At 50.6% G+C, this 27,511-nt stretch overlaps 1 protein-coding gene across 1 annotated transcript in view; it reads left to right on the top strand.

Annotated features, from left to right (window-relative positions):
- Positions 1 to 217: 217 nt before the first annotated feature.
- The window catches only part of CNTFR (ciliary neurotrophic factor receptor), a 211,414-nt gene continuing 184,120 nt past the window's right edge, over positions 218 to 27,511 (top strand). The window contains exons 1-2 of the mRNA XM_062018915.1: positions 218 to 253; positions 22,430 to 22,512. The gene's annotated coding sequence lies outside the window, so the exon portion shown is untranslated. The remainder of the gene's footprint in view (positions 254 to 22,429; positions 22,513 to 27,511) is intronic.

Here is a 27,511-nt window from a genome sequence, read left to right as displayed (position 1 = left end):
GGGCGTTTGTGTGCGAGTGTGTGCGTGTGCGTGGGGCGGGTGCGCGCGGCAGGGCCGGGAGCGCGTCCCCGGCGCTGTGCCGGGGGGTGCGGGCTGAGCTCATCGCTGGCTCCCCGGCGCTCCTTACCAGTGGCTTCTGCGGTCACATGGGTTATGTGCTGGAGTTTAAAAGAGCTTATAGCCCCCGAGCCGGTGCAGAAGCAGCCGGTGGTTGCATGGGGTAACGCCGGGGAGCGGCGGCGAGGAAGGCGCCGTGAGTACCGGGCGGACGGGGGCGGAGGGCGGCGCAGGGTGACCCCCTCCCTCCCCCTCTTTCACTCCCACCCGCGGGACTGGGGAGGCGGGCGCGCGGGGGGTCAGCACAGGCGAGACCCGCTGCCCGCCGCCGAAACGCTGCCGCCTTTCTGGGAGGCGAAAAGGGGGAAAGGGAGAGGGGGCGGCAACGCTTGCTCGCCCTTCGCCCCCTCCGTCCGTGCTCCCTCCCGCCCCGCAGCCGTGCACCTTTCCCCAGCGCGCCCACGCGTGTCCGCGCCCCGCCGTGGGCCGCGCGTCCCGCCACCGCACCGCACCGCACCGCACCGGCACCCACCCCACCTCCCCGCGGAAACAATTTGGGCAACTTAGTTTCCTGCTGCGCCGTGCGTCCGTGTCCGCCCCGGCCGGGCGTTCCCGGCGGGAGAAGGATGCGGAGACGCGGGGCTGGGGCGGCCCCGCACCCCTCACACCGGGCAGCGGGTCCGCGCTGGGCAGGCGCGGCCGAACCCCCGTCCTTCCCCTGTATTTCCCCAGCGGGAAGGGCATCGCGGCCGCTGCGAGAGGCATCAGGTTGAGGGCTGGGAAGGGATGAGCCCTCCTGCCTTGCTGCATTGCATGAGCAGGGCTGGAGCCGAGGTTGCAGGGTGGCTCTTTGTAAACCGGAGCCCGTGGGTTTCTTGGGTGAGAGAGGGGACTTTTTTTTCTTCGTTTCTCCGAAGCCTCAACCAGCCCCTTGCTCTGCTGTGGCAGTGCTGATTTTTTAAATTACTCTTATGATAATGATTATTATTTCTTTTGAGGGGAGGGTGTGATTTTTATCAGAAAAGCGTCTGCATGGCGCTTCTGTGGAACTGCTCTCTCTGGGCTAGGCAGTTCATCCCGAGCGTGAGTACGAGGGCTGCTTTCCAGAATTGCATAATACACACCGATCCCTTTGCTGCACAAACTCCCTGACATTTCCAGATCTTGGTGACTTCCCCAATGCAATCTTAAAACCGGACTGGGACTCCAACCAGCGCGTGAGCTAATTTGTGCTGCCTTCGCTGGGGACAGAACCTAGTCTGCATGCTTCGGCTTCCCTGGCTCCTCTGGCAGTTGTTTCTTAATCCACCAAACTTTTTTTGGTATAAAGACTGCCACTTCTCCTTTACTCTCTTAGAAAGCCCCCTTCTCCCCCATACCATGCTTATAGAGGTATGTGGAGGGTCTGTACAGAGACCAGGTTTCAAAAAGGGGATTGCCTGCAAAGCTATTTGATTTCTTTTCACGTCTCTTTGTGTTTTAATTTGTGGGACAGTCCAGGAGGTCCTTTCCTGAGATTGCTTTTTGCTCGGCAACTTGCTGACTTCGGCTAGGGTTTTGCTAATTTAACTCTGACTGTGCCTGCTCTCAGTGCAGGCATGCTGTTGTTCTACCTCTGTGAGGGACAGGACCCGCACACGCCACTGCCAGTCCTGCTGGCCAGCCGTGTATGCAGACAGCTTGGCAGGGACACTGTCTGCTTCCTGAAAAACGTGCAAATATGTGGGAGCAGCCGTTCCGGCTCCATGCTCCCTACCCTGCCACTCTGTGCAGAGTTAGACCTTTGCCGTGATGGCTGGAGATGCACAAGGGATGCTTGTGTCTGACCGGGCATCAGGCTGGGACCAGGTGCAGGGACCAGAGCTTGCTGGGGAGGGTGGACTTATTTTGAGTCAGGCCATGCTTTGGAAATGAGAGTGCTGTGCCTGGCAGACTTCTTTGCAACAGCCCTTTAGGATAAACTTCATCACAGCCCCTGTTGTCAAGGCCAAGCCACGATCTAATGATTGTGCGTTATCTTTGGTCTGATTTACACTGGGAGGATCCAGTCCTGCCAAGGTGCTGCCCCCCGGTATCCATGGAAGGTGCTCAGCACCTCCCGAACTTGGGAAGGAAGAAGCCCAGGTACCTCTGAGAGATCCAAAGGTTGCAGTGCACATGGACATGAAAATAACTGTGCAGCCAAGACTCAGCTTTTGGAGACGTGGCTGACTCTCTGAAGCCGGCAGCAGGAGTTTTGTGGTTGCAAGCCCCAGCTCCCGGCCACTCTCAATTAATTCCCCGGCAAGCCGGAGGAATGCATCCTGCTCCAGCTGAGGCTGGGGCTTGGTGTGCGCCTGGGGAGCCTGTCTCTCGGCTCTGTCGTTTATTATTGCTGCCGCTGCCATTATGCCTGACAAATGGGAGTTGCTGAGTAATGTGCTGTTTGTGTGTAAATATCTGAGTGCTCACAGCTGAGCTCACTCCTGCGACTTTGCAGGAAGCCATCTCAGCACCTTTCCTCCTGTGAAGACCTGGGAGTGCAGTGGCATCCTTCAGTGAGGACCTTCTCACCACTCCCAGCAGCGTTACCCTTCGCTCTCAGCCGCTTTTCCTGCAAATGTGAAGCCTCCATCCTCTCGGGTGAGCATGGAGGCCCTGCTGCTTTCCTGAGTGGGAGTCAGGGTTGGGAACGGGCCCTCTGTGTGTGTGTGTGTGTGTGCGTGTGTGTGTGCACACCTTCTTAGGCGCCGAGGCATGTTTGCTCCTAAGGGTCCTCATCCTAGGCAGAGAGAGTTTGGAGGACTTTGTGTGTTTTGATAGAGACAGTTCTGCACAACTAGGAAAGGAGTTTTATTTTGGGTTGGTTGGTTGTTGGGGTTTTTTTTGCCTACCTTGCTCAGCCCCGAGTTCCTCTTAATTCCATCCCATTGCTGCTGAAGATGCTAAATTATTTCTTCCTATATTGTTTTCATCCCATTTGCAGATTAGCATCCGACTGCTTCTGTCAGTACTTGTTCAGCCCAGCTAGACTGATCGCAGCTCTTTTAATCTCCCCTTGTAAATCAATCCCTTCTGCCTCCTGATCATTTTTGTCGCTCGTTTTTCTGAAATCCCTCCAATTTGTCTATTTTGTGTTGGTGACGTATGCCTGGCCCTAAACATGATCTATACCAGGCATGGCAGCGTGAGGGAAGGACACCTCCTCCCCTTCCACCCCGCTGGGGCTTGTGATGCTTTGTCAGCACTGAACTGAGTTACTTCCCCATTATTCTAAGCTATAGTCCCTGCTCGGTGTTGCAGAAGAAAGCAGCATACCCAGGTCAGTGCCTTGGGGAGAATTCCTCCAAATTTTGGTGATGAGTTGCCGAGGTTTACTTGCATGCTGCTAGCACATGCTGGAAGGGGCTGGTGCTCTGGGTGCTGCCCATGGGGTGCCTCCCACAACGAGAGCTAATAGTTGAATGAGGAGGGATGAGCAAAGTAAGAGAGGCAAATAAGAGGACAGACAGTGAAACTGAGGCATGTGCACAGACTCAACACTACGTGTCCTATCCTCCAGTTCAGCACATGCCTCTTATTTAGGTGCTCTGTGTGTGAGGTCCTATCCCTGTTGCACCCATTAGCATTGCAGTCAGCATGAGCATTTTCACAGGAGATACTGTGTCTTTGTCGCTTGGTCAGAGCCCGCAGGCAGGCAGGGATGCTGCGAGGCTTTGTGCCTCGCTTCTCATGCAGATGGCCAGAATTCAATGCCACAGGTGGACTTTTGCAAGGGCAGTAGTTAGTGTCGTGCATTCGTGCACTTTGAAGTTTTGTGATCCCAAACCCTGAGCTCCTAGCACCAAGCATTCCCACTCCCTGGAAGGGCCATGCCCTTCTAGGGACCATCTATTTTTAGGAGGAGTTGTATTCTGGACAGTGTCCACAGCAGATGCTCTCTGCCTCCTCCTCTTGGCCCCTCGCCAGGGACACTGCTCAGGCGATCTGCCGGTGGGTCAGATCTTGCTGAGGCTCTACAGGAGCATAACAGAGGTGGCACTGGGCACGGGAGCACTTGAGGGGGCTATCACTGCTCCGGGGGTGCTCGGGAGGGACAGCGAGCTCACACTGCCCTTTTGCTGAACTGTTGGAAATGGCATTTAACTGTGCTGTAGGTACCAGCAGGAGAAAGTGCTGGCTTTACTGTGGGACAAGGCTCAGTCCGGGTGGTACCCGGTGGTACCCGGTGCCGGTCCCTTCGCCAGGATGACACTAGGGGGCACGAGATCTGCTGGAATCCCTTGGTCGAGGATGAGGACAGAGGATGCCGAGCCACTCTTGACCCTTCAAGCCGGTACATTTTCCCCCCTGCACATTTTGCAGGAACGCGAGCGTTAAAGGCCAAGGAGGTGCCCCGGGTAACTGGGTCCTGCGGTGAGGGCAGGACGTGGTTCTCCAGCTGCTGAACTGCCGGATCTCTCGGCTTCAGGATCCCTCTGGGAGCAGAAGGAGTGAGGATGGGAGCGCTCAGCCGGAAACATCTCTGAAGCAAGGAGGAGATGGACGCAGACAGTGTGCCAGGGAGCCTCTGGGGCATTTTGGAAATCCAGGAAAACACCCAGCATGGTTTTAATTCCTCTCCAGAAGCACTGTCCAGAGCAGGGATTAAGTTAGATTCAGGGATGAGCTTCAAGATGCACTGTGTTACAGTTTCATTTTCTGCTGGATGTTAAGTTCACGTGTGAGGTGTCCTCAGGGTCATGTGTTCCCAAAGCAGCAGGAACTTTAGAGAGTCTGATTTTAGTGAATGGTTCTGATCGATCTGAAACATGGTGGGAGCGTGTATGTGTGTGTATGTATATATGCACATAATACCTATTCATGTGTTCATGTATATGTCTGAGTAGGGTGCAAAAATGTGTTTTTGAAGGTATGTTTATGCATTTCTGCATACATTCAGCTGTAATATTCAGCTGTCTTCTGTCCTTAAAATCTATTATTCCAGCTGTGAATGCGTGTATGTATATTAAAACACTGTATACCAGAGTCTCTCTCTCTCTTGTTATAACAAACCTCCCGAAAAGCAAATAAAGAGACATTGTTCTGAGAGCAGGCTTGGAAGGACTCAATATTTATCTTCTATGAATTTTGATAGTTTTTATTCAGCGTGTTTGCAGTTAGGATGGTGGGTGTAGAGTTGTTTTGGGTTTTTTTTCACCTATTGACTTAAAATTTTATGCTAGTGGGAAACTGAAAACATTCAGATCAGTTCAGTTTGTTCATTACTTAATGAAAACAGAAATCAAGCTTCTGGATTGAAATGCTGATGCTTGGTAATATTCTGGCATATTAATTTCTAAATGGTTAGGTTTTTTTAATGCCTTCTCTTGCCAGATACCAGGCTTCTTTGCTGGAGCACTGCTCCTCTCGCAAGCCCCCAGGCAATATCTTTAGCAGGACACAGACGCATTGCTAACACTCCTGTTCTCCTAGAAAAGGCTTTGGTGACTGTTGTTGAAAGTATCACTGGGATAGCTGGAAATGAGAGATCAGAGAAGGACGATGCTGCTGCGTCAGTGCATTCGCTCTGTGCCTCTGATGGAGGTTTTGTGTCCAGCCGTGCGGGTGTGAGGACAATTCCCCGGCTGGTTTCTGAGCCAGGGCTGAGGACAAGGGCTTTGTTTATTTTGAAATGCCTTGTGAAGTGGAAGGAGGTCGGGGGGAAGAAAGTGCTGGAGTGTAGTGTTAAGTCAATTAGGGATCATATCCGAAGGCGTGGTGTGGTTTGAAGAGGAGAGAGTGATTTGTCTGAAGGTGTTGCCTAATTAGAGGGTATAGTCAGGGCTCTAATTAGCCGTAACACCCTAAAGATGTCATCAAAGCCCTCTCGAGGCACTGCTGACCCGCCCGGGTGGCTGTGAGCTGTGTCTGGGCAGCATGGCAGTGTAGGGCCAGAGCTGCTGCCCTCCATCTAAGAGGCAGCCCAGATGCCAGTGCTAGAAGAAGCTGTTTTCTTGCATGTGACTCGCAGTGCCCTCTGGGGCTGCTGCCAGCATCGAGTGATGTTCGTACAGTTGCAGGATGAAAGGAGAGCTGCAGCAGTTGGACGAATTAATACTGGTGCCCATTATGTGGGAAATCTCCTGTTTCTTTTACCCAGGGGGATTGCTTTCTGCTGCTCCCTGCTCAAGAAGGGGCTAGAGGAGGTTTGCAATAAATGAGGCTGTACTGCAGTTGTGGCTGCATTAGCAGCAGCTGGAGGAGGGATCGCGACCCCTCTTTTAGTGTTGACTTACAGAGGGGACATGGGATCAGCTGAAATCTGGCTTGCCTGGACCTGGTTGCATTTACATACTATGCAACACACCCTGTGAGGGGGGAACTGGTGGGGGAAGCAGCACAAGAAATGCTGGGTAAGAGGGAGAGGCTGCTGGGAAAGCTTTGCCTTGATGTGGGAGGTGACTCGCAGCCTGGACCTCTACTGGCCCAAACCTGGGTGGTGGGTGATGGGATCCCCTCTGAGAAGAGGTACTGGCAGCTGCTCCAGGGCTGCTCTCACTCCCTGTGTTTTTATCCATAGAGTGGATTGGTATTTACCGAGTCAGTTCATTCCACTCAGTGAGAAAAGTACAAGCCACCACTGGTGCCAGGAGCCAGGTGGAGCCGGGGAGCTGGCTGGTGGATGAGTGTGGAGTGGAGAGCAGGGCTTGTTGTCCTTCCCAGCATCAGTGAATGAAGGCGTACTCTTGTCCATCAGGAATGAGGTCTCCACCGCTGTCAGAACCGTCTGTATTGCCAAGAGAGTTGAATCCTGCCCTTCAGCACCCAAATGTCCCCTGAAGGTAATGCTGACCTCCAGGAGTAGCCATACATGGCTCAGACCTCCTTGGGAGGTAGAGGCTACCCCCATTTTGATGGGAAGAGAAGGAGATCCCTGGGGACTCCACAGGGTCAGCTGCATGTACCATCGGTGCTATAAGCAGCCTCGCTCTGAAGAGGGACTGGTGGCCTGCTTTGCTTTTGTAGGTAGTATCACAGGCCCCCTAAAGCAAACACACAACCAGGCACATCCCTTTGCTAGCTGTTACCGAGGGATGAGCCTGCTTTTAATTATGTGGGTGTTAAGCCAGTGAGTGTGTTTTGTTCACAAAGCTGCAGCCTGGTATTTTCCTACTTCTCATGGTCTCTGGTGTCTCTCCCACTCTCTGGGTAAGAATAACTGGGAGACTGGACTTAGTAACTTGCAGGACCCTGCCATGGCCACACAGGGCTGGCCCACCAACTATCCCCACTCCACACTATTTCCACAGCCTCCCAGTGCTGCAGAGGGACATTCTGCGTTTTAGGGTACCATGGTGCCATGTTTTAGGTGATAGATGGGGAGATGCAGAAGGTAGCTGTTTTTTTAATGACTACATCTCTTTTTTTTGCAGAAATAGCTCCTTTCAGGGTGACCACCAGAGCTACTTGCTTTGGAAATGCCAAATGCCACAGCACAGCTGTGGACAAGCCAAGCTGAGCCCTGCCCAAATCCCGTGCAGGCGCAGGAACTGTTGCATGCTGCATGGGATCATCTGGGAGAGGTGTAAAGCTCCCTTTGCTGGAGCTTTGTAAGCTGATCAAGGCTGAAGGAGGGATCTGCCACAGCTTCCTGCCGGCTTGGAGAAGGCAGGCTGAGCTAGGTTCCTCGGGGCCATGCACAAGCGTTCGCTTGTGAAATTAAACGATATTACAAGTAATAAAACAACCTTATGTCTGCGTGGAATATAGGTACACTCTCTGTACCATAGTCCTTTTGTTCATGGCCTAAAAAACGCTGGTGATAATGAGAACATATCCTCTCCTGTGGTTAGAAGGTTGTTCTCAGATGCAAAGGGCAGGCAGCCTGTGCCAGGCTTTGCCAACGTGTGATTTACCCTCTTCTGTGCATCTGAACTGAGGGCTGAAAAATGAGTACATTAAAAAGACGGAGAGAGAACAAAACGCTACTGCTGCTCTGAGATTCGATCAAAAAAAGCTCTGCCTGGTCCTCCGGGTTTCTTACTTAGCAAAAATCTCTAGAAATAACAGCGTTACGGCAACGGTGCACCCAGAAATAATGATGGGGTTGGGGAGGGGACGGTTTTGTTCTGGAGGCACAGCTGGGATGGGTTTTTTTGGCTCCCAAAAGGGTAGGTTATTCTCGCTCTCTGAATGTGAGGCCTTTCAAAGCCACTTGGGATTGCTCAGCTTTGAAACCCTCATCTAGCCTGCCTCGTCTCTCCCTGTCATGTTAAACGCCTGTATTGGTGGGAGGCTGTTTGATTTGGGAACGTGGACGAGGGTAGGGGGGAGGTGGGAGAAGTTGCACCAGATAGCATCCGTGTCTTCTCACAGCTCTCCCGCTCTGCGGTTCTCCCACAGCGGTTTCCTCTCATCCCATACCCCGGACATGTGCGTGGCGGCCGATTCCCCACACGTGTTGCACAGACACATTTCCGCACTGGCTCTTTGTGCCTGCCCACCTATTTGCAGCTGGGGGAGCTGAAGCCGCTCTTTCTTGTGATTCACAATTAAAAAAAAAAGTCTCTCTCTTCTCTCTCTCTCTGGATCGAGTTGTCTGTGCTTTTATTGACCTGGTTCCGGGAACGACAGAGGCTTTTCCGTCTCCTGGATGCACGATTTCTGCAAGGGCTCTGGAGCAGGGGCCGACTCTTGCTGCTGGTGTGTTTCCAGTCCTTCTAACATGATTAGTTTGACAGGCCCATTGGGTATGTTGGCAAGTCTAGTTTTTATTTCGTGCATGGAAGTGTGATGGGGCACAGAGCATCAGCTCATGCTGAGATCTACGCGGGAGGGAGCATATTGGCCAGACAGTATTGCTGGCCGTGCCACAGATGTGTGATGCTACCTGGCAGAAAACCCTTGCCCTTTCAAATGGGCATTTCCTGACTACCAGAACATTTTGAGGGCTCCTTATTTTTGGCCACAGCTGGGATTTACTGTGCCAGGAGAAGGTGTAGTAGAAGGAGCTCTGTGAAACCTGAGTGTTGTGGGACAACCCAAGCACACATCTAGGCAGTCGCAGTGAGGATGTCCATCTTTGAGAAGTCCACCAGGCTGCCATCAACCATTTCCCATCCACTGACCCTGCTTTCTGGAATCTGCCATCTCTCACCAATGCTGAGACATAACAAAGTTCCTGGGACTTGTTTAGATGGGATGAGGACTGGGAGGGCGATTATGGACGGTGCATATCCCTGCTTTGCGCAGTGTTTTTTCTTTGCTGCATAGACACATCTGCTGCAACCCAGACCTCTTTGCTTTGGGTCAGCTATTTCAGGTTCACCCTAGCTTGCTCCTCTGCAAAGCAAGGACAAAGAGTAACTTCTCCAACAGCCATGGTGGGTCCTTGACTTCAAGGGCACATGGTATTTGCACTTTCTAGTTTGGGCACATCTTCACCTGCAGTAAGGCCAGCAATGCTGGCTTTCTTCCAAGTAGGACTGTCTCATGCACAGGGGAGAGACAGAGGTGCACTGATGGGCTTGCTGTTTCCCCAGGGCTGGCAGAGGGAGGGGTCAACAGAATTACAAAATTAGTTAAGCTAGAAAAGCCCTTGGAGATCATCAAGTCCAACCATTAACCCAGCATTGCCACAGCTACCACTAAACCATGCCTCTAAGGAGAAGATGATATGACTCTCTCAGGTCAGCAGTGCCTGTGGCCAAGGAAATGGCTTGGATGATTTTGACATTTGCTTTTACAACAATGAATTGGGATGGTCTGACCTGTCTATGGGTCCAGGATCCAAACAAAAGGTTTGGCTTATTGCACATCTGCATTTAGGCTTGGAAGGGTCCCCAAGGCTGCTTGCTGTATAGCACGTTATCAGGGTCAGCCTTTAACCTTGCCACCACCTGAGGCTGCAGAGAACCATCATTGCAAAGAGGGGAAACTGAAACCTGGAGTGGCTTTGAGATTTCCTTGAGGTCCCAGAGCGGAGCTGGTGGCAGAAAACCAGATAACTTGAGTTGCTCACAGCTCATGCCAACTGCAGGACACATTAGTAAATACTCTGCATAGAACAAAGCAGGGCATCCGGCTCTCTGTGCAGCACTGTGTACTCATCTGTCTGTCTGTCTCTAGTCCTTCTGGCAGCCAAACCCCCGAGATGACATTTAAAGGCTTTACATTTTTTTGTCTCTTGCCAGTTCCAGATCAAATTTGCTGAGTTGTCAAGCTGAAGACGCTTTTCTTCTAAGTGCTGGCCCTGCAACAGCTTGCCTTGCTCTATCCCTGCCTTGGAGGAGTCCAGATGGGTTCCTCCTGCCTCTGCTGTCACTGGCAGTAACGCTGGGGCCTGCAGCAGCAGCTCAGCTGGTGCATGCGTGAAAAGAAATAGATTTTAGCTTCCTTTTCACCCTGTTGTTCAGTCCATGCTAGGATCAGCTGGCAGTGGGTGTTCAGAAGCAGCTGGAAGGACAGGGCTTGCACTAGAAAAAGAGGTGCTGGAATGGAGAGGGCAATAGTAGGGACTTGAACACAATCCTCACCTCCTCCTCCTCGAAACTGCATCTGACCTAGGTCTTAGTGGTGAGCATGCATGTAATGAGCTGGCGGGTTCTCAGCAGAGTCCCAGCAGGCTGGGTGTCTGCCTGGAGACAACCAGGATGAATGATACCGGTCAGTGGCTCACCTTCTGGATTTCAGCAAGGAAAGTGAGCACTGGTCTGTACACAGTAAGTAAATTTCTCTCTTGTCCCCAGAGGCTGTCACTGCTGTACTCTTTAGTACCAGAGGATGCCTCTGTTCCTGCTGTCCACCTTGGGGACATAGACATGTGTCTCCAGCTGCAAGTCAGCTTGGGGAGAGGAGAAACCTTCCCAGAACATGCAAGCTCTGGTGTATTGTAGTCCCTCCTCATCAGTCATAACTTTTTCCCATTGTGTAAGCTGGGAGGAGAGGTTGCTGGGCTCAGTGCCTGTTTCCTGGCATGAGAAAGAGATAGTGTCACCTCTGCTCTGGAGCAGCTGGTGCAGAAAAGCAGGGATAGCTGCAAGCCTCCTCCCTGACCAGACCTAATGATGCCGTCAATCCTGAGATAGTTGTAGTTTAACTTTAACTTTTTTTGCCAGGCTCTCACCTCCCACTTCATATCCACCAGGCTCTGCATAGTGTCTGTCAGGAGCTGTCTCAGCTGTCCCTGAGCAGCATTTTCCAGGAGTGATAGCAATCCAGAGAATGCCACATAACTCAACATGAACATCTGCTAGTCAACAAAGACACATGAACTGGCCTACATCTGGGCTTTTAAGGGCAGAGTCAGCACATGTGGATGCAACAAGGCTGTGACTCTAGCAATTAACAGTGTTGGCTTCAATGACCAGAAGCCTGAGGTTGCTCCCAGGCTAAGAGATGGAGGAATTCAGTTATCATTCTAACTTCTTCCAGGAGTAGCTTGGATACCTGAGCAACAGTCAGCTTTCTTTTTATCAAATCTTGTCCAGTTAACCCTTTGAGTCATACCATGCCCAGATGGTGTGACTGGGCTCCCTGGAGCTCAGGATGATCTGAGACGCCTTTGGGCACAGCCATGTCTGCAGAGCAGCAGAGTAGCACCTCCTCTTTTCTGCAGAGAGGAGATGTGCTCTAGGAAGGGCCTCTGCCTTGGTAGTGCTTGTTTTCAAAGCCCTGCCTGCTCATTGTCCCCTGCCGCCGTGGACATTAATTTTTCCCAGATTTCTGCTTCCCTTTGAATATCTCTGCTATGGATCATTTTCCTTGCATATGTTAGCTGATATTTTCCCAAAGTTTAATCTTGTGCTATTTCCTGCCTTGCTGTTATTTTGCTTGCTCTCTCTTCTGATATTCCCAAACCCACCTTGGTCTTTGTTACTTCTGAGAGGAGACTATTCATCCCCCTTGTCCTACAAGATTGTTAGAGAGGAGGATTTGGCCATTTAAAAGATGAGAAGTACTGTTCACTTGTGCCTTGTTTAGCACCTCTCCAGGTGTAGAGAAGCAACCCAAGTCTCATGACAGCCAGGGTGGGAGGGTAAGGTAGGTGTTTCAGAGGTGAGGAGGGCCTTACAGGGCAAGAACAGAGGCTAGCTGCAGTTTGCAAGGGCTGCAGGGTGAAGCTCCTGGCTGCAGTGGCAGTCAGAGATAAGCTCAGAGCTTCTGTGCAGAGAATTTGAAGGACTAAGAGGCAGTAGGTGTGTAAAAGTGAGGTTGCAATGGACTAAATCAGTGGCTGCTCTCTGGTGTTGTAGGTGGGACTTAATGTTGGGGATACAGCAGCATGAAACTAGTCATCTTGTCCTTCAGCAGTGTTTTTCCATGGTTCTCTGTAGCTTCCCAAGTGGAAGTTTATCTTAGGCTTGAAGTCACCCCTATGCAATCTATTCCTCTAGCTGTATGTGCTGCTCAAGCTGAGTCCATGTGTGGAGTGTGTGATAACTTTTTTGTGGCTACTTGTTTTGGTCTTTACTCCTTAATTGCTAGTTACAGCTATTTTCTTCCAGCTGCCACTCTTTTTTGTCTCTCCTGAAGGTGAGTGGGACTGTAATAAGTGGGGCAGGTTAGCTGCAGATCCCCTGGCCCCTTCACAATGTGTCCTGAGCTGGGGACAGAGCATCCCCAGTGTTGAATCCTCTTGCTTTGCCCTGTAATCATGCAGCTGGCTGCCCTGTGGTACCTCCAGAGGGGCTGGGCAGCCCTGCTTGAGGGAGGAGGCAGATACAGAGAGGTTTCTGGGAGGATGGAGTGCAAAGGATGGCTTTTTGCACCTGTACCAATGATCTTACTTATGAATCCTTTATTTTAAACCTTGTTTTCCTCATACCCTTTGACAAAGTAATAGGACAATGCTGCTTTTCCCAAAGCCAGGTGCCAGTGGTCCACTACCTTGTGCTACAAGCTCAGGAGCCAGACAGCAGCTTGAAGACTAAATATATCTGCTGCAGCTCTTGGCTTCTACAAAAATAAATCTCACAGAGATAACTTTTTGCTATGCAGTTCTCAGGGCTGGCTCTGCTGTGGTTTCCACTGAGATAGCATTTGGCTAACACAGCCAAACATGAGTGGAACAAGCCTGGAGCTGTACAGAAAGTGATTAAGATAAGGCAGGGTTATGATTTGTCTGTCTGATCCTGAAGCTTTGTGCATTATTTAGTGTGTGTAGCAGGAGGTCAGTAGCTTCCTGATAATGTTCATTAGATTAGTCGGGCAGGATAATCACCTGCTCAAGAAAACCCAACTTGACACTCTCTGTTCAATAGTTGGGGTTTAACTGAAAATAAATAGTCTTGTAATTATAAGGACATTGTCAAGGTCAAGAGGCTCAAAGACTCCCTTTCTTTTTTTCCTCTGGTTTGTTTACAGAGATCCTGCAATTCTTTGTGAGATTTATTTATTTTTCCTCCCTTAATTTTAAACTGAGAGCTTCGGTGCTCTTAAAGGAAATTCAGCACTTCCACAGGGCTGGACGTGAGTGGTGTTGCAATAGCCAAGTGCTGCTTGTGCCCTGCTGCAGCTGAGTGACTCCATGCTAATGACCAGGCCACTCCTGGCTGAGCAGGGAGTGCCAGTAGACCAAGCAGACCTCACTGGGCCAGAGATGCTCCTCCCCCCTCATCTGTGCTAGCTGTGGGCTGGATCCATCCCAGAAGAGCAAGCGGTGCATTGTTCCATGTTAATGTGGCAGAGGGTATCCCTCCTTGGGAGAGCCCAGCCCACTTCGAGTGCCATCCTGTTGAAATGAGAATGTGAGCTAGCTCCTGGGGGTAATTTGACTGCTGTAGTTAGCTGCTGCTTCAGAGAGCCCAGGAAGGATGAGGTGGAGTGATGCTGACTCTAATGAGTCCCTGCAAAGGGGACTCTGCAAAGGGAGCAAATAGGTTATTAAAGCTGGGATTGGTGTTTTTGCATTTCTAAAATGCCTGCCCTTTTCCACCCTAGAAGTGGCAGTGCTTGCTGCTTATCTTTCTCAACCATGTGCAAAAATAACGCCTGGAGGGATCTTTGTAATCTTCTTATCTGTCTGGCTGCAAGACTGGTGCCTGCTGGGTAAGATCTGGGCACCGCTTGCAGGTGCCCAGGGCAGGCTGGGAGACGGTCGTGCCCAAGGTAATGGAGAGCTCACAGTGCTGGGTGCTGTATGTGGTTCCTTGGGAGTGCACTGTGGTGGCAGGTAGCCTTGCTTTGAATCAAGTAGTGGTATGGAATATATATGTGGGAAGCTCTCAGCAAGCTGTCCTGGGCTTGGCCAGGAGTGCTGCTGCTGGCTGTGTGGGGAGACTTCAAGCCCAGTAACCGACATGGTAGGAGAGGCAGTGTTTGCACACTTGTGCCAGCTGTGTGTTTCTCTGCCATGGAAAAAGTGAGCTGCTCACGTGGCCAGATGAACTAGTGCATCGAGCCCTTGCTACTCCTGAGTTTTGTTTTTCCCCAGCCTAATGGCTCACCAGCAGGGATTCTCATCAGCAGAGCTGGTGGGGCTCGTGCCCAGCCCGCCTCTAACAGGCGTCTGCTGCTTTCGTTCCCTGTCACAGACTTTGACAGATGCCCAAGGGAAGGCGAGGGCACGGCTCAGCCTGATGGGCCGAGTGAGTGATGGTGTGGTCCGATGACTGATGCCACACGTCTGTGGCAAGCGCACGGGTGCTCCCTTGCTCTTCCTCCGTGGGAGATGGGGGCAGAGGGGGCTGCTTTGACAGCTTGTTTTGAAAGCAAAATTACTCCAGGGCTGGATTCCTTGTTTTTCCTTTTTTTTTTCCCTCCTCCTGACATCATCTCCCCCTACCTTTTTCTTTTTTGCTTGACAGAAAAAGCATAACTTGTCTTTGTTTAATTGGTGCTTTGTGCCTGTCTCCTGCCAGAACTCAGTGGAGAGGGGGCTGGATGGATGAAAACAGCTCCAAGTTGGGAGGCTATTAAAAGTCTGGCCTGCCCATTTTAAAACAAAACCAAACCAAAAAAAAAAAAAAAATCAACTTTTATTTCTGCCCCCTGCTCCCAGTCACAAGCCAACTCCTTGTGCAAGCAAAGCAGGAGATGCTGCTGCAAGCCCTGAAGCAGGGGAGCCCTGTCACAGACTTTGACAGATGCCCAAGGGAAGGGCATCTTCCTTTGTGTAAGGCTTCAGACTGTTCTATGGTCTTACAGATAAGATGTGCCAGTGCCTTAAACACAAAACAAATGTGTGGTGGATCAAGCAGAGAAACACCCTATACTCCTTGGGCAGCGCTGCAGTATGCTGGTAGTGGGGTGAGCAGACCTGGCCGTGCTGCCTTGTTTGGCAGTGCTTACTACGCAAGCATGGCAAAAGCAGGGTTAAAGATGTGCCCCTGGCTCTCTGGGAGGGTCTCTTCAGTCACCTTGTTTTGGTTTCCATCTCAGTTGAAGGTCTGTGATGATGTGAGGCCAGGTAAAACATCTCCTTTGGGGTGGTGGGAGGAGGTCTGTGCCCTTGTGTTGTCTTCAAGCTCTAACTCTGGCAGAAAATCGCACAGGGTTGCCTGTACTGTGAGACCTGCTGGAGCCTTTGCAGGCTGGGCTCGCCCTGGTCTTTGCAGAGCAAAACCAGCCACATAGTTTGCTGCAAGGTGTCCCTCGTGCCTGGCTGAGCACTTCTCCCTCCAAGGGGCTCCAGCTCCTCTCCTGGAATTCTGGAAGGGGCTGGAGATCTCATAGTGCTGCTTGTTCTAGCCCTGCCTTTTGGGATGGATGGGTTTAGAGCCCTTTCCCCGTGAGGTAGGGCATGAACTAGGTGTGTCCCCTTGAGGCCCTTTGCAGATGAGTATGTGCTTGTGTTAGGGAACAGCAAGAATCTAATTGCCAGAATGGGGCTTTTCTTTGTCTCCACTGTGTAGTTTGCAGATGCTTCTCTCCTTTCCCAGCCAGAGGCAAGTGCAAAGCAGAAACTTGCAGGTTGTTCTGGTCTGGGGGCATGGCCTGCTCCTGCTGAGCTGTGCCTCTAGCTCTCTGCCTTGTGCAAGCACAGGTAGCCTTTGGTGCAGACCAACCCTGGTGTGTGTGGGGCAGAGGAGATGGAGGTGATTGCAAGTGGCTCCACAGCAGTTACTGGGTCACTTCTGTAGCATCAGAGCAAACCCAGTGTTGGGGTGATGCTTCTGTAGGTGTTTCTCCGGCTCCTTCTCAGGGTGATGGGAGCAAAGCATAAAGTACTATAATGTGGTCTTCTTGGGAGTCTTGCTGGAGGTAGTGCTTTGCTTTGAGGGAAAGAAGATCCACAGCTTGGAGAAGAATGCAAAGAGTGGAGTATTTGCTGCTGGAGGCTGGTGAGATCTGAGTTGGGCCCATTTGCCTGAGGAAACACAGCTACAGTAATTAGCATGTGAGAAAGTGGGAACTTGGTGATGCTGGGTGGAGCTGGAGGGACAGTGGTGTTACGGCTGATGTCATTTGGCCAGGGAGGTACTGGGGTGAGTAGGTGATGGTCAAGGTGGGAGTATAGTTGCTGTGGAGGCATCTGGAGAGAGAACTGGGAAACTGGCTTTTGCTGGGCTGAATTTGAGGTGACAGCCATGAGGAGATGTCTGAGTGATACCGCTACAACTTTCATTGCACAGCCACCAAAGGGTTCTAAGTGGGGGCATCTTAATGATTGGTAGATGCTTGCCTACACAGGAGGAGGGAAAGAGCTGGAGCTGGACTGATGCAAGTCCAGTTGCTTTACTGCCAGTGGTGAAAGTTGCTGCTACAATGATCTTACCCCACTCTTAAGACAGGCAAGGAGGTGAAACACCATCTGTGAGAGACCGAAGCCCTGATGGGCTGCACATGTTGTGAGAGATGGAGATGTTTAGGTTGTGGACAGGGCTGGATGCCCAAAGGAAGAGTTATTTGAGGAAAGCAGACCCTTGGGGCTTTTTCCTTATTATATCTTCTATGGGAGCTTTGGACACACTTTATGGGAGCGAAGAAAAAAATAAATAGCAGCGTCATCACAGTAGAATCCTGACTTGCCAAATCATCTTGTCCAAGACTGCCTGCAGTCTGCATACAGGATTTTTCTTCACTTTTTTGAGGGCTGTTCCAGTCATCCTCCCATCCATGGCCTGTCTTGTTCCAGGCACCCAGAGCCTTTCCCAGCTTGTTCCCTGCTCCAGGCTGAGCGAGGCACTGATGCTTTGAGTTAGTATTGCTTCTGAATCTATGGAGTATATTCAGCAGATCACTATTTCAGACCCTCCCTCGAGCTGGCTGTGTCAATCTGCAAGCATGGGGGAAGCTGACAGCCACTTTTGTTGGCCACTTCTCCCCAGCTTTTAGCTCCAGGTCTACTGTTGGCAGGGCTCTCAGCCCACCATGATAACAGCTCTGGTTGCCCTTCTTGGGGACATCTGGAAGGGATCAGGGCAAGGTGCTCAAACTGGTAGTTTAAAGGGTAATGCAATGAGCCTTTTCTGCTTTTTCCCTGCTGATCCTCCTTCTACCTCAGTGTTAGTTACTGTTTTCTTGCCAGTTGAAAATAACTGGTATATACCTATTCTTACCTTCCTGAGGAGCCTTAACCTTATTTTTAGGCTGGAAATACCATACTCCATAGGGCAGAAACTGAGGGCTGCAGTAACTCCAGCATTGTAGCCTCTGTGGAGCAGCCTGCCACTTCCCTGGGACAGATGCTTTGTTGATATCTCCTTGTTTCCAGGTGTGTGATGGACAGTGGCTCCTCTGTCTGGGACATGTTCCTGTGCACTTTGATCTAGGTAAACTTAGTTTTGCAGGGGACTGGACTGGATGATCTCTAAAGGTCCCTTTCAATCCCTACCGTTCTGGGATTTGGTGAGTTCTGGGGACAGGGCTGTGGGGAGAGAGAGAAGTAGGAAGGAGCAATGACTTCCAGGAAAAGAGATTTGGTTGTGCCTTGCTGTTAGGACCAATCTTCTGCTTCTTCAGCTTCATGAGAACTCGACCTGCTGCAGGCCCTTGATGTTTGTGCCCTTAAAGGTGGAGAAGGTGCAGGAGGCAGAGGAGGATGCATCCTTCTGCTCCATCAGGAGGGTTCAAAGCTGGGGTGGGCGTCCCTTTTGCAGAGGTGACTGGGGAGCCCTAATTGTCCCTCTTCCCAAGGCTCCCATGTGTGTTAACAACCTGTAATGGGATGGGCTGTGTTAGCCTATTAAGCCCCAATGGGGTTCCTTGTCGACTTAAGTGTGAGGAATTTCACTCAACCATGTTAAAACATTTCCACCCCCCTTAATAGCTTCATGCACTGATTTAACCCTATGGCAGCTGGGGTTGTTTGCTGTGGAAAGCCATCTGGCTCTCCACAGCCTCCTGTCCTGCCTTCGTGCAGCTCCTTTGGCCAATATTTTGCATTTCTGGGGGATCTTATTAGCAGGAGGGCTGCTCTAGCTCTTGCCTTTGCAGTCCTCCCAGCAGCTGGTGTGGGAAGCAATTTTCCTTCCACCTCACTGAGCGTGGTCTTGCTTTGCTGCTTTTAATGAGAGTAATTTTGCCCTGGCTTGTATCAGCCGCAGCCCACCTGTGCTGCCAATTACAGCGGCAGATTTGGCGTGACCTGCGGAGCTGGGATCAGGGTGTCCGAGGTTTAAGTGTTTCTGAGCTGCAAGGTGTGAAAAATCTCACCAGTGTTGAAATGGAGAGGGGTTGGGGAGGGGAGCAGCTTTCAGGGTTATGAAAGACCTAAGGACATGCCGGTGGTATCAGGTGCTGTTGATCTCTGGGGAATTTAGAGAATCAAGGGCTTGCTAATTGCAGGAGTGTTGCCAGCATGCTGGGAAAGAAATTCTCCTTAATCAGAGGCTGTGTGCCTGAATATTTTGTGTGTGTGTGTGTGTGTAATTGAATTAGTTAAATGTGTAGTGTAACACCTCGGTGCCTGGGTATGCAGGGAACGCTCCTGGTGTGCACCTGAAGTATATGTGCCTGTATGCAAACACACCAACGAGGCTCCGTGGGAGCGAGAGGGGTGGTTCTGCTACATGAACACGATGCATCTGTCACATGTTTCCCATTTCTGGAGATACAGGCATGCAGGTCAGCGTGGGCAAGGCACCCAGGAACCATCCAGGATGGGCTTTCTGCAGTGTCCATGCAGCAGTGACTCCCTTCTAGTTGGCGGCTGGTGCTCAAATTCATTCCTATTCCCAAGAGTAAAAACTGTTCTTGTTATTGTCACGGTTTCAGTTGCTGCAGGTTGGGTTTGAAGGAGAATATTGTCTGGATGGTGTCAGCCTGTATCCTTTTAGGGCTCCAGGCAAAAGGCAGTGGTGGCTGTGTGGAAGTCTGGGTACCTGTAACACCAGGGAGCTCCGTCCTGTGGCTCAGTGCTCGTCCTGTGGGGTTTTTTCACCAATGGCAGCCCCTATGTGCAAATACACTGATACCTCAGGCATCCACTTAAAAGTTTGGCTAGTTCAAGATGCTAGGGCCCAGCATCTCTGAGGTTTAGGAGGAAACAGTATTTTGGAGGCTGTGAGAAAAGAGAACATTTTGGAGGCTGGCTGGGCACTGCAGTGACTTGGAGGGTGCTGTGGTCCTGCCCTAGGGCAGAGCAGGAGGTGTAGCCTGTGGGGATACTGGTCTCTGGCTGTGTGGCTGCATGTAAGGTACCTCACAGCAATAACAACTGCATCAACTCTTACTTTGTAGAGGTTCCTGGTGTGGGGACCAGCCTGTGTTGTCGCTAGCAAGCATCGCTCAAGGAGCTGCCCACGAGGGTACTCAGTGAATTCTGGGGCAGAAGGCGTGCTGGCTGTCTCCTTGGTGTGTCATTCAAAAGTGCTGTGCTCTGTAATACCTTCTGCACTTAGGTGCAGGGAAGAGAGCTTCAGATTTTCAAGGTGTGGGCAACTGGAGGGAGAACTGCAGATGAATGAGGAGAATTCAGGCTCTGCCCTCAAAGCAGGGGAAGGAGGGCAGTGAGAATTGATGCACTTTGAAGAAATGTTAAGATGCTGTTGATGAAATGAAGGTATACTTCTATTTCAAAAGGCTTAGACCTTTTCTGGACTTTGTGGTGTATCGTGGCCTGGATCTGTTCTTTCTTGGCAAGGATATTCTTGTAAATGGAAATGCTGGCCTGGGTGACCTTCTGTGTCTGGCTGTTGAAGGAAATGTACTGAGCTGAAACAAGCCTTTCCAGTTCTGGGTTCTCAGGCTCTGAGTCTGTTGATCTCCCTGCTGAGATGCTGGGGTTGGCAGACCGGCTGCAGTCCTTCCAGAGTGCCTGGGCTTGCTCCCAACCCATCAGGCCCATCAGACCACTTGTGATATGAGCTTGCTTCTGACTCTGAAGGTCAAATGGCTTGCAGCAGGGTGACAAAGGAGTCCTTGATCTGAAAGCGAGATTGTTCTTGTGCCTCGCCCCAGGAGGGGTCTCGTGGGCTGGGATGCGTGCTGGCTGAAAGGAATGCTTAAAATGCTCTTTCTTTGCTCCTGTCAAAAGCCCTTGCAAATGTGAATCAAAATATCTGCCCCATTGCTTTCCTGCTGCATGCTTCAGGCTGGCTGATTCCCCGAGAATGGCTTGATCAGTACAGCCAAATGTCCTGGGGTCCTGTCCCTGACAGCAGACAGTGGTGGGCATGCAAGGAAAGGCATAAGAACAGGGTGAGAATGCACTGTGCCACTCCAGCCTCTGACAGCCTGTGGCTGAAATGTCTTCAGCCAGAAGTAAAGAGATTTATTTATTATCTATTTATCCATTTATTTATTTATTCCCTCTGGTGTGATACTATTTTTTACCAAGTGCATGGGTTCAAGACAGCAAGTGCTGATGGCCCTCAGCATCCTCCAGCTGGGTGTCCCACCTCTCTGCTACATCTCTTGTGAAGAGCTGGTCTTTTCCAAGTTGGGAACCTGCTGGTGGCTGGCTCTATCTCCTGTGCTGTGAGGGGCTGAGTAAGAGAATCGTGCCTCCCACTACACCCCTGAAAGCCCTGTGCTTGTACTTTGAGCTCTGCAGCTGTGAGATATCTTCCAGCATGCCTCTGTGCTATAAGGAGTCTTGTGTGAAGCTGTGCACCCCAGCCACACACTGCATCCCCTCTCTGCCAGGCCTTGTCAAGTGTCTCTAGGCACACGTTTTGTGCTGTGCCACAGATGCTTGGTTGCTTATCTCCAGTGCTGATGTGTGACAGCTGAAAGGTCAGCTTGCTTCTGCAGGGCAGCAGTGACTGCAGCCAGATGTGAGTTGCTGCTGGGATCCCAGTGAGCCTAGTGGCTATGCTGCAGCTGGGAGGCACATCCCAGCCACATCTCTCCGAGATTTTCCCTGGCTCTTTCTGTTCTTGGAGCTTTGTTCAATTATGTTTTGGCAATAAAGCAACTGAGGGCTCTTCATAGTGGGCAAATAAAATGTCAACATCTCAGCCTGAAAAAATACCTCATAAATTTCTCTATACACTTTTAAATTACAAAAAGAAAAGCTGTGAACTGGCAGCACCTATTCTGGTAAGCCTTTAGCAGTCTCCTTTTGATCAGGAGGAAAAGGGACTGGGGTGACTTTTGCATGGCAAGAAGTTGTGCTGGGGCAGGAGGGAGGCTGTGATCACTAGATTGATCATCCAGTCTTAAACATGGGCAGTGGTGTGTTAATTACTGTCATCATGTGTTAATGTGACAGAGTAGGGGAGACTGTCATGCCCTTTGCTTCTTGCAAGCAGTCCTGATGGTGACTGTCATTCCTGTCACATAAACTGCAAGTTGAAAGCACTGTGCAAGTTCTTGTGAGGCAATGAGTCTACTTAAGCATGTTCAAGGGTTTACCAGTTGTAGCAGCATGGCCATTTGTAGCCTGTTTTGCAAGCTGCTTGTTTTGTAAGCTTCTTGCTCGGCTTCTGCTGCAAGTGTGGCTTTCTACCATCTGCTTGCCCTTGAGCTGCAGCACATGGCTCTTGGATGGTGCAGTGATGTGCAAGATTGTTTGCAGAGCAGGAATTAGCTGACTTGTGCCAAGAGGGCAACACCAGCAGGAAAGATGCTGGGAGCTCCCAGTTGTACCTTGTGCCTGTTGAGCTTTGCTGGAGTGATGCTTAGGCTATTGAGAGCATTTGACTTGAGCAAGGCTTTTGACACTGTCTCCTATAACATCCTCATGAGAAAGCTCAGGCAGTGTGGCTTGGATGAGTAGATGGTGAGGTGGATCAAGAACTGTCTGAATCTGCTGGTCCAGGTGCTCTTCCTTGAGGGACAGGAGCCTGCCAGAGGGCACTTGTGCTTTCCCTTACAGTTTTTCCCCACAATGAAGGACATTCAAATAGAAAGCTGCTAGGTTTCTCCAACATCTTCCATCTGCCGGGGGACAGGCTAGTCCCAGCGCTACCTGCAGCCTACCTGCCTGGCCTCAGTGCCCCCCTGGAAAGCCGAGGAGCATAGGAAAGAAATGACACAGGATGCAGAGAAGCTGGCTGATATAATCCTCTCTTCTCTTAAACAGATCGTGCAGCTGACCAGAAATCCTGGCAGGATCCTTGTTCAAGCAAGTCACAACTGAGAGGTCAGGGCTCAAATCCAGCAAAGGTTAGTGTCATGCTGGCCTCTCCCAGGTGATATGGGTGGATTTGCAGGAGGATATGGGTGGATTTGCAGGAGGATATGGATGTTGTGTGGGCAGTGGGGCCAGAGTTACTGTGATCTCTTTAACATGACACTATCAGAGACACTTAAGAATTCGGTCTCTGGCCTCAGATACAGCACTTGGTGCCCTGTTGTCTCTAGGCTGGGCAGAGGACAGCCTGGAAAAAGGTTACCTCGTGGCAGAGCAGAGTGGGTTTATCTGAAATGCTAAGGAAGGAAGGCTCCTCTCCTATTTGTTTCCAAATCCTCTTGTAATCGAGTGGATTAGGCTGATTGTCAGCATGGCATGGCTGTGACCGTCTAGGTGACAACTACAACTTCTTTTAGTTACCAACAATGGAAAATAACAGGAAAAAAAAGTCTATTTGCAGGAAATTAATTAAAAAAACCCAATTGCCTGATTTTTTTTTTCCCCCAAAGCTGGCTCTTTCTCATCTGACCTTTGGTTGTACAAGAGCTTAGACCAGTGGAACCTCAGGTGGAACAAGCTCCCATTTTGGCACTCTAATGCATAAAGACAACTTGTCCTACTGTTAAGGCCAGAGTGTGGGTACATCACCTGTATCCCTGCTGCATCAGGGAAGCAATGAGAGTTTTAAGGTCCCATTGATTATAAGGCTTCTTTCTTTCCTGGTCTTGCTGAGGCCAGGAAGATGTGAGCCTTCAGGGCAGCATTCCTTGACTTTTAAGGGATACCTCACCTCTTCTGAGAAACATCCGTAGGCTGTTTTTGAAGTGTTGCAATGTTTCCCTGCTTACAAACTGCTGCTGTATGGGTGTGAGGTTTTGCCTTTGCAGCTGCACTTGGGCTGCTCTGTGATGCCTTTGGTATCTCAGGTTGAGAAGTGCTGGTCTGAGGAGCTCCACACTGCTGCATGGGGCTAAGAGGGGAGAGCAGTGTCGGGAAAACCTCTCCTCTCAGCTTTTTCTCTTCTTTTATCAGTCAGTAATGCCCGACTGAGCTCATCTTGTGCAGGAGAAGTTTGTTTCTGCCTTGCTAGCTCTGAGCCTTTCTAATACACTTCTGTGGGCATTTATTTCTGTGCTTTCTCCAGAGCTGTCACCATCTCAGAGCACAAACCTCTTCAGTATTGTGTTACCATTTGGAAATATATGAGGGAAAAAAGGTTTTTCTGGGGGATGGTAATGATCTTGTGTTTGAGGTCAATGAAGCATCAAGCTGCCCCTGCCAGTGTGCCTATGGCTCACTCTGTGTGTGAAGCCGAGCCCTTTCTTTCAGGGAAGGATCTCTTGATTGGTCCCATCTTCCAGTGCTATCTGCATCCACCAACCTCCTGTGATAGGTATTCATCTTAGGAGATGAACTTTTCTTTGATTCAGTTATCTTTGTACTAATGATATTTCTTATTAGGAAAAGATGTGGAGAGAAGGGAAAGAGCTTTCTTTTTTCCCCCAACTCAAAACTCAGGCCTTCAATGTTGAAGCATCCTGAAGTCTCTCTAACATCTTGGATGCGTTTATGCTGAGGGTTGCAGGTGATTCATGGCAGTGTGCCTGTCCTTGGCTGCTCCTGAAAGCCAGAGTCCATAGTTCCAGAGTCCAAGTTCAGTCTGGGATCCTGCTTGCCTTATGAGCTGTGCCACTAGCCAGCAGACTCCAAACCTGGTGGTCCATTGGGGTGCAGCACAGGAGCTTCTCTTGGCACCTGCTGCCATGATGTTGGCAGCAAGCCCTGTGGTGTCTGTCATCTTGCTTGAAGAGGATAGGCATGCTGAGGGTTTGATCTTGCCAGCTGCTGGCAATAGCTCATTTTAATTTCCCTAATGGACCTAGTTCCTGTGGAGATGGTCTGGAGAGAGATAATTCACAAGACTTGGAGAAATGGGGGCACCAAGTTAAGGAAGAGCCCACCTAGTTCCCATCCAGTTTCTTCCTCTGTCTCCTGTCTTTGCCAAAGCAGACCTACTTCCTGTGGTCCTGGATCCTCTCCAGTATCTTTAGTTTACCAGGCATAAATCACACTTGGAAGATGCTGAACCAGAGAGTTTCCTGATCCTGATGGGATCAGGGAGGAAAGAAGATGAGCAAGAAGGGCTGACAAGGGGAGGGAGCTGAGGCTTGAATGAGTGGGAGATGATTTCTGTGTAAGGGTGAATATTAAGCAAGCAGGAGTCTGGCTCAGCTTGCACTGAGGCTGTCTGGAAGGAAAGTAGTGTATTGATGCAGCATGTCACTGCTGTTTCACATCACTCTTTCCCCACCTGTCCCAAATGCTCAGCATTTGGCACAAGGGTTGCAGGAGATGGCTTGGAGGTGGGTGATGGTTCCAAATCTGTGCATCCTGCTATCAGGAAGAGGAGAGCAGCATTGCTGTGGAGTAGTTCTATATGCAGCTATTCTGTGTCCAGGTTGGTCAGAGATCTTCTGCTACTCTGACTGAGGCTAACGCTGTAAAAAAAATGTCACTCCAGTCTTCAAAAAAGGCAAGAAGGATGACTCGAGAAACTACAGGCCGGTCAGCCTCCACTCCATCCCTGCAAAGGTGATGGAACAACTTATCCCAGGTGCCATCTTAAAACACATGAAAACCGATGGTCATCGGGGGACTCAACATGGATTCAACAAAGGAGAAATCCTGACTGAACAACCTGATGCCTTCTATAACTGGCTGGCTAGATGAGGAGAGAACAGCAGATGTCATCTCCCTTGACTTCAGCAAGGGACCGTCTCTCATAACATCCTCATCAGAAAGCTCAGACAGTATGGCTTGGACAGCGAGGTGGATGGAGAGCTGGCTGAATGACAGAGCCCAGACAGTGGTGATCAATGGCACAGAGTCGAGTTGCAGGCCTGTGGCCAGTGGAGTTCCACAGGGATTGGTTCTGGGGCCAGTCTTGTTCAACATCTTCATCGACAACCTGGATGAGGGGACAGATTGTACCCTCAGCAAGTTCAATGATGGCACCAAACTGGGAGGACTGGCTGATTCCCCAGAGGCTGTGCTGCCATTCAGCAGCATCTTGACCAGATGAGAGATGGGCAGAGAGGAACCTCATGAGGTTCAACAAGTGCAGAGTCCTGCATCTGGGAAGGAATAATCCCAGGCACCAGTACAGATGACCTGCTGGGGAGCAGCTCTGCAGAGAGAGACCTGGGAGTGCTGGCTGATAATAAACTAACCATGAGCCAGCAATGTGCCCTCGTGGCCAAGAAGGCCAATGACAGTGGGATGCATCAAGAAGAATGTGGCCAGCAGGTTGGAGGAGGTTCTGCTCACCCTCTGCTGTGCCCTGGTGAGGCCTCATCTGGAGTCCTGTGTCCAGTTCTGGGCTCCCCAGCTCAAGAGGGACAGGGAACTGCTGGAGAGAGTCCAGCGCAGGGCCACCAAGATGATCAGGGGACTGGAGCATCTTCCTTGTAAGGAAAGGCTGTGGGAACTGGGGCTGTTCAGTCTGGAGAAGAGGAGACTGAGAGGGAAACCTCATTAATATTTACAAATGTTTGGAGGTGTATGTCAAGAGGATGAGGTGACACTTTTATCCTGCTGTGTACACTGACTGGACAAGGGGTAATGGGATGAAGCTGAAACACAAAAAGTTCCATTTAAACATAAGAGAGAACTATTTCACTGTTCAGGTGAGGGAGCCCTGGCCCAGACTGCCCAGGGAGGGTGTGGAGGCTCCTTCTCTGGAGGTTTCCAAACCTGCCTGGATGTGTTCCTGTGCGACCTGATCTAGGTGAACCTGCTTCTGCAGGGAGGTTGGACCCGATCTCTAAAGGTCCCTTCCAACCCCTATCATTCTGTGTGCGGCATGGCTTCTAGAGCTTCTCTCCACACCTCTTCTGGAAAAAAAGGACTTGCAATGTGCTGCCAAAACAAACTGTTTTTCAGTAAGACTTCCTGCTTATCTACTCTTTCTCTGCCTGTCTACTGATGCCTTCTGCTCTACCCTGCTTCCAGCATTGCTGCGCATAGGGTCTTTCTGCAGCGAGATAGTGAAATGTGGTCCCTGAACACCTTTTTGAAGATCCTCTGAGATGCCAGAGGTGGGACAGTGAGTGACTTGAGTTCCACATGTCTATCTAGTCACGGGCTGGGAGGGTTCAGCCTGCCATAGCAGAGTAGAAGTAGCCAAACTTTAGTAGTAGAGAAGACCTCCCCTGTGCTCATGCAATGGCCAAAGAAGATCCCAAACCTTAAAAACAAATTACTGAAGAGGAAGGAAAACGTCCCATTTCTAAGTTCTCTCTTTCTTAGTCTGACCAGCAAGGTAGTATTGCCAAGGTGAGGAGGCAGGAGAAAACCCATGCAAGGCAATAGGCAGATGGGAATTGAGCTCTGTCTCTGGTGCTCTGGCACTGCCCAGTTAAATCCACTCTTCTGCATAAGCTCTAGGAGGCAACTTGGGCTGTGCAAATGACCTGGGGCCTTTTATGTCCTGGCCTGAATACAAGCCCATGTATCTCTGTGGCTGCGGGTCCTTCAAGAGCTATTAAGTGCCCGAGTTCGGTTTGTAGCATTCTCAGCAGCAATTGTGCCCCTGTGCTACAGTCTTTCCTGTTTGCTTGGAGCTGGTGGAGGCTGGAGCCAGCTTCACAGCTTGTAACGAGCATGGATAATACAGATCAGCAGTGCTCTGGGAAATGATGTTTTCCTTCAATTATCTGTGCTTGTTACGCGTGGCAAGGAGAGGAAGTGCCCTTGAAGGTTAAGGGTGGGTTGACATCCTGCAAAATGAAAGCAGCCTTTTCTTGGCTGATGCTTCAAGTCTGAATCCCTCCCTCCTTACTCACACAGACATTTCTTCGCACTGACACCTGAAAGCCATGCTTGTGCAAAGATGTTTGAGCTGTTTTTCTCCAACCTCCTCCAGTCCTGCAGAAGTGGTTGCAGATTAGCACTTCAGGCAGTGGAGAAGGGGGGTGCAGCATGATCTGCTCAGTGGCCTGCAAATTCTCCCTTTCTTTCTGCTAACCTGTG

The sequence above is a fragment of the Colius striatus genome, chromosome Z (assembly GCF_028858725.1).
Source record: "Colius striatus isolate bColStr4 chromosome Z, bColStr4.1.hap1, whole genome shotgun sequence".
NCBI classification, from domain to species: Eukaryota; Metazoa; Chordata; class Aves; order Coliiformes; family Coliidae; genus Colius; species Colius striatus.
The sequence above is the reverse complement of the archived record's forward strand: the minus strand, read 5'-3'. Positions and strand labels throughout refer to the sequence as shown.